Raw genomic sequence first — 7941 nt, forward strand, 5'->3', positions numbered from 1 at the left:
TTATAATTAGATGCAGAAATATGGATGGGGAGTCGAGCGCACTTATGATCCTCACAGAATTGACATACGGGACTATTTGTAAATAACTGAGGCACGGCACCAGAAACATACTGGAATCCATTATTATGAAATATGTGGGATTCCGCAAAAACTAATGGTTTTTAGAGGCAGCCAATTTTGGATCATATGAACCATATGTTGGAGTGGAAGAAGATCTGCTCTCTCGTGAGGCTTTTAAAATATTAACCTTGAGATTAATTATAAGATATGCATATGCTATTTTAGCTAGAGGTCATAGCTAAATTAATAAGTAATTAAATAAATAAAATAAAATAATAAAAAATTTAAATAAAATAAATAATTTAATGTGTATATATATATATATATGGCATCATTTCAATTACTTACAAAGTGATTTTACCATATGTATAAAAAGTTCAGTTTGCCATTTTTATTTATTTTATTTGTATTTTATTTGTATTATTGTTTAAATTGTATTGTGACCAGATATCATGGTGCCTTTACATTTGCCTTTAATGTGTGTTTTAAAAGAAAAGAAAATAATATTCTGTGTTTTTCTGTCAATATGGGGTGCTGTGTGTACATTAATGAGGAAAAATAACTTAATAATAAATTAACTTAAATGATTTTAGCAAATGGCTGCAATATAACAAAGAGTGAAAAATGTAAGGGGGTCTGAATACTTTCCGTACCCACTGTGTATGCATAATGTCAGTTATTCTTTAGAGATTCAGTGCAGTTTAACAGCACTTTTTTAACTTTTCTTTGGTGCTTCTCTCTTAAGATGAAGCAATACATTTATTGGCTGATGGCTCCCAGCGGAGCCGCTCGTGCATTTACATGGAGCAGAACTATATTTTTAGGCCGAGTAACAAGGAGATTGAAAATTAAGTCAAGGAGAGAGGGGGAATAAAGGAGAATGAGTGTACTAAGCTGGACTGACAGACTCTATTGTAAGCAGAGCCAGTACCAGGGAGCGGAGGAGAGGAGAGGCTGCAGCTTTCATCCGTCGGATGTACAGACAGGGATAGAGTTTCTATAGAGGACATACTGGAGATGCAAATTCTGACTCTGCACAGAGAGCTAGGAGTCTCTAGTAGGAGCTGCCATTTAGAAGAAAGTTGATACACAAACTTGACAGAGCGTGCTCGGTTCGCATTAAATTGGATTTGCCCACTTATTTTCATTCTTTTAAATAAAATCATAATCCTGTAGTGTGCTGCTCCTGACAATGGAAGTTGGAAGCAAAGCAACATATTGTGCAGTTTGTTTTCGGCTCTCACAAACTATGTTAAAGATGGGGAGAGCTGGAAGGTGGGGTGGATTTCTCACTGTGGTAAAAAGTTAAAAGTGCAACTGTCAGATCACAGGGAACAGAACATAAGAAACATCTCACCTCAGGATGTGCAAGAAAAAGGAAAGCGGCTGATAAGGACTAAACTCATCCAATTGAAGCAGGAGAAAGTAAAAGATGAAAGTTCTGAGTGTAGCTTGAACTACTGTATGAAGTAACCTAGATAATCAAATAAGATCACACTTTTTTCTGTTTTAGGCTTTCTGGATTACTTGATTCTAAGTGGTGAATTTTTGCTAACTTCTAAACTGTTTAACTAACCACTGCCAAAAGCAACTTACTTCCTATAAGTGCAGAGAGTTTTTATTATAATAAATCTATAATCTATATTTCTTGTGAAAAACACGTGCACTTAATTGTATTGTATGTGTACTTGTAGTGCACTTTAAAGTACAGTATGTTTACACATAAGTGACGTAAAGAGAGATACTTTCGTGACTGTTTCTTCACACTTTTAAAAAATGCACTTTGTAATCATGTCAAATAAAAAAATTTTACTTGAAAGTACATTTTCCATTATTATGTTTTAATAATATTTCGATGTGTTTTAAAGTGCTGACTTACCAAAGCATGTAAAGTACTCAAAAATAATTTTAACTCTAGAGTGGTATTCAATATTACATATAAAGTTAATATATTTTAAATGTGCTAAAATGTTACTTCATTATAAATGTGCATTTACTAAATATATTTATATACATGACATTTAAATTTCAATAGAAATTATATTAAATTATATACTCAGTACATTTGGCAGTACACTTGAATTATATTTCAAAGACACTAGAAGTAATTATTAAATTACATATAAAGTGTGTACTTAAGTCCTGCTTAAATGAATGAAGTGGGTCAAAAGTGGGTGAATTAAGTTGGTCAAAGTCACTCCAAAGTTCAGCTAATTGCATTTAGTATAAATATAAACTATAATACATTTTCTTTTAATAGCCATTAACATGCAAATAAGTGTCCGAAAACATTACATTCAGTTCACGTTTAAGTATGTTCTTATTAAGTATATATATCTTCTTCTTTTTTCTTTCCCATATTAAACTTGTAGACCATGGTGACTGGTTAATGATGGAAGGTGTGCTTAGAAGGCTATGACTTATTTAAACGTATGCCTTCATAATGCATTACCAAAGCCTTGATTTCTAGATGTGATTTCCACAGAGAATGTCATTCTGTGACACACACTCTTAAAAATAAAGGTGCTTCACGATGCCATAGAAGAATATTTTTGTCTAAATGGTTCCATAAAGAACCTTTAACATCTGAAGAACCTTTCTGTGAGAGAGAGAGATTTATGTTACGTTTTGAGCTATGAGAACTAAATTAGTTAAAAAAAAAAAATTTATTATTCCATTAATAACACATTGGCTGACGTATCATCATCCTGCACATGCTAAACTTATATCTAAATTACATATTAAAAGTAAATGCACATTGTTATACTGGTAAGCATCTTCCCTTCAACTTGAACATTTAACTTTTTTAAATGTTCATATTAAACGTAAATATTACTATTCAAACAATACGTTATTTCCATGGTGCATTTACAAATAAAACTACTAATTTTAACAAACACCAAACAATTCTACAAGAATCAGTCGAAAATTTTATTATTCTTCAATAATGAAACTCCAAATTTCAGCAGATGTGGCTTTGATTTACCTCGACAGAACGCATCCCGTCCCGCTAATATCAAAAGAGTCTCAACGCATCACTAATGCATATAAAAGCCGAGGTGTAAGTGCTGCAGTAAACTTCAGCCAGAGATATTCCAGAGCTTTCATCATCAAGCCACCCACAGCACACATCAAAACCATGCACAGGGTCGAGATATCGAGCGTTTTAAAAAGGTCTTCATGTTTATTCGAGTCAGATCTCATGCTCGGGTGGTCTGGAAGGAGACACACATCTTTTAAGATCACTTGTATTTTGAATTCGAGGGTTGTTCATTGAAAAAAGGAAAGAGGATTTACATGGGTGAGCGTGTCCGATTGCTCGCATTGATTTCAAATTGATCGTTTTTCATTTACTTCCACACCTGCTGTGATTTCAGGTCATTGCTTTGAAACTGGCTTACTTGACTTTCACTGTTTATTTGTCTACTCGATAGATTTACTTGACATGCATTAGCTATCTTTAAAAATATCTCTTAACTTCTACAGGACAAAGAAAGGGTCTCATGTGACCAAATGTGGCACTAAAATAAATGATCATGAAAAGAGACAAACAAAAAATTTTGTGCAATGCCACGAGTGCAATATTAGAGCTTGTAAATGATTTTCTTACTCTGTATTTTTGTCTTGTTTTCCATCACAAATATCTAAATCGAAAATCGAAATACATTTACTTGAGAAGCAAAACTGCATTATTGTGTTAATTAGTAGTAATAGCAGTAGAAGTATCACTTGCAAAATTAATAATGATAATAATATATACATACATATGAATATTAAGCAAAACCCACTTCATTTTGATAATGATTACTTAATATTGTAAATATTAAAAAACAAAAACATTTGCAGATATGGATTTATTTATTTATTTGTTTGTTTGTTTGTTTTTGGCCAACTAATTTATTAAATGAATAGCTATAAATCAATATTTGAGAGCCCCAAAATAATATACCTCAAAGACATGAGAGTGTTGCATTGAACAGCAAAATGTGTTTGTTTTATTTCTGTATCATTAGACACAAGCACACACAGGACGCTTGCTTTAGTTTGCAATATGTTTTACAGTAACTGTTGATCAGGAGGCACTTTCAGCTTACACTGCTCAGATTGTAGGAAACAGATCAGGGACATTTGAATTGGTTTGCTGTGTTATTTTGTTAGAATTAATAGAGCGTGTGTGAGAACATAATGTAGCATGTAGTGGTATTTTTGCATTAACTCTTTAATGTATTTCACAAAGACAACATGGCAGTCCTGAAAGAGGTCTGTGAGGAAGCGCAGAGGGGAAGCAACCTGTCTCTTTCCGGCTCCAAGGTTTTACAGCTTTGTGGCCATATGCTGCTATAAAAACAGCACAAGACACATACAAGAAAAGCTTCCGGCCCTTTCTTCCTTATTCAAGTCTCTGGACAGGCGTCGTCTGTCAACATTTTGGTATCTGTATGCGTTAGGTCAAGGGTTGGAAATACAGACGTATCAAAAGCTGTGCTTTCATGAGCGAGCCGTGAAATACGTGGGTGGCCTACGGTTTTTGTTTCACTTGAGATAAATCGGCAGCTCAGCCAAACTGAATTCACACCATGAGGAAGATCAAAAAACCTGATCCTGGTGTGTGCTGTTCGAACATCTGAGATAGTCTATGATTTGAAACTATGTGAACAATAAACGCTTTACAAATATAATAAATACTAATGAAATGATGTTTGCATAATTATTAGTATTACAGGTGAACATGACAGGTAATGATAATAATAATAATAATTTACATATTTGCAAAATTCTGTCATAGTGTATTAATTGTGTGTTATTGTTGTTATTATTAATAGTATTATTGTGAACATGACAGGTAACAATAATAATAATAATAATAATAATAATAATAAAATGTTATATTATTATTATTTTTACATGCGTTAATGATGTGTTAGGACTATTTTGATATTAGTGGGATGGGATGTGTTTTGTCGAGGCAAATCAAAACCACATCTGCTGCAATTTGGAGTTTCATTAATATTATTATTATTATTATTATTATTATTATTATTATTATTATTATTATTATTATTATTATTATTATTATTATTATTATTATTATTATTATTATTATTATTATTATTATTATTATTATTATTATTATTATTATTATTATTATTATTATTATTATTATTATTATTATTATCACCTGTCAGGTTTGCAAGTAATATGAATAATGATCATTTATATTACTTGTGAATATAGTGGGCAATAATAATAATAATATTTTTTCCACATTGCATAATTGAGTTTATTATTATTGTTGTTGTTGTTGTATCATCATCATCATCATCATGGATATTATTAATAGTTTTTAATAATATAAAGTATATTATACTTAATAGATAAAACAAAAATGTATTTTACATTGTAACTTCATGATGTTCCATTTTTTTCTCAGTAATAAAGGTACATTTATTTCCAAATAAAGCTGATATTACACTCTTTCAGAATGTGTCACTTTCCTTCTAACACAAAATTATCCATGGCAATACAGAGGATGCTAATATCCCTTCCTGAGCAGGTGCAGTGCCATGCAATCACATTAGACCACTCCCTGTTTAGAACTAGAGGAAATCTGGTTTCAGAAGAACCACAGCGTACAGGACTGCAACGACAAACGATACCCTAGCTGTACAAGCACACCAATCAGCCGCTCGACTTCTTCCAGGCCTCCAGTGAAGGAATCCAGTCCCTCTTCAAAGGTAATTAGTCTTCATATTGTGGCATGTCCATCCAGCCCCACGCTGCTCTAGGGAGCGCACACACGGACATGGTTAATAGGCTCTGTTAATGAGCCAGTTCTTTATTATCAATCTTACACCGGACCTCCAGTTTATGAGAACAGCATGCTGTGGAACGCTCTGGGAGAAAATTGCTATAATTGTTATGTACATATATGGAATGAGCGTCCGCAGAGGAACAGCGCCGTTCCGATCGTGAGAACAAGTGTCCTTGTGATATGGCGAGGGCTGCTAATTTAGACATCTGCTGCAATTTGGAGTTTCATTAATATTATTATTATTATTATTATTATTATTATTATTATTATTATTATTATTATTATTATTATTATTATTATTATTATTATTATTATTATTATTATTATTATTATTATTATTATTATTATTATTATTATTATTATCACCTGTCAGGTTTGCAAGTAATATGAATAATGATCATTTATATTACTTGTGAATATAGTGGGCAATAATAATAATAATATTTTTTCCACATTGCATAATTGAGTTTATTATTATTGTTGTTGTTGTTGTATCATCATCATCATCATCATGGATATTATTAATAGTTTTTAATAATATAAAGTATATTATACTTAATAGATAAAACAAAAATGTATTTTACATTGTAACTTCATGATGTTCCATTTTTTTCTCAGTAATAAAGGTACATTTATTTCCAAATAAAGCTGATATTACACTCTTTCAGAATGTGTCACTTTCCTTCTAACACAAAATTATCCATGGCAATACAGAGGATGCTAATATCCCTTCCTGAGCAGGTGCAGTGCCATGCAATCACATTAGACCACTCCCTGTTTAGAACTAGAGGAAATCTGGTTTCAGAAGAACCACAGCGTACAGGACTGCAACGACAAACGATACCCTAGCTGTACAAGCACACCAATCAGCCGCTCGACTTCTTCCAGGCCTCCAGTGAAGGAATCCAGTCCCTCTTCAAAGGTAATTAGTCTTCATATTGTGGCATGTCCATCCAGCCCCACGCTGCTCTAGGGAGCGCACACACGGACATGGTTAATAGGCTCTGTTAATGAGCCAGTTCTTTATTATCAATCTTACACCGGACCTCCAGTTTATGAGAACAGCATGCTGTGGAACGCTCTGGGAGAAAATTGCTATAATTGTTATGTACATATATGGAATGAGCGTCCGCAGAGGAACAGCGCCGTTCCGATTGTGAGAACAAGTGTCCTTGTGATATGGCGAGGGCTGCTAATTTAGACATAGCCGCACACTATATGCAGACTCGATTCCAGGCCTTTCTAGAAGGGGAACGCTGCCCTCTTTATCCTCAACCACCACCTGGTCAAAATACTAACAGGTGACTTGCTTGTGACCTCCACAATGGCTATAAATCATATCTCACCTCTAGCAGATCCATTTACTCACCCTTCTCTCCATTCGCCGCGAGCCAGGATCCATCTATAGGTGCTTTATGACAAGATTATAACCAGTTTTACTCACCATCTTTCTCAAATCAGTTTCAGATGTTGTCCAAAAGAGGGATTTGCTTTGGTAACGTGACAAATGTTGTGTCATCGAACTTAATAGTCACAATCAACCTATTAAAGAAAAACACGATTGATTAACATTAGATTATTGACAGCTAATGCCTCATTGTTATAATGTTGTTCCAATGACTTCAATGGAACATAAAAAAAGATATTTGAAAGCATTTTTCAATTGTTTTTGTCAAAACGATATTTGTAAAAACTATTTACAAACATCATCATTATTATTAGTATTATTGGTATTATTGTTATTGTTATTGATTTTATTGTTGTTATACGTGTCAGGTTTACAAGTAATATAAATACATATGTTTTATAAAACAAATAACAATTTATATTACTTGTAAACATGACAGGAATAAATAAATAAATAAAGTGGGCACTTACTTGCCTGTTAATTGCAATCAAATTCAATTGTATAATAGTTTACATTTAGATTAAATACATTTAGCTGAACCTCAGAGTTTTTTTTTTGTTTTTTTTGTACCTACTTAAGTAAAATTTTAGGATGTTTATATACAATTTCATAATTACTTCAGTTTTTTTTCATATTTTTTCAGTTTGATATATATATATAT

This window comes from Sinocyclocheilus grahami, unplaced genomic scaffold (assembly GCF_001515645.1).
Source record: "Sinocyclocheilus grahami isolate Dianchi unplaced genomic scaffold, SAMN03320097.WGS_v1.1 scaffold706.1, whole genome shotgun sequence".
In the NCBI taxonomy this organism is placed as follows: Eukaryota; Metazoa; Chordata; class Actinopteri; order Cypriniformes; family Cyprinidae; genus Sinocyclocheilus; species Sinocyclocheilus grahami.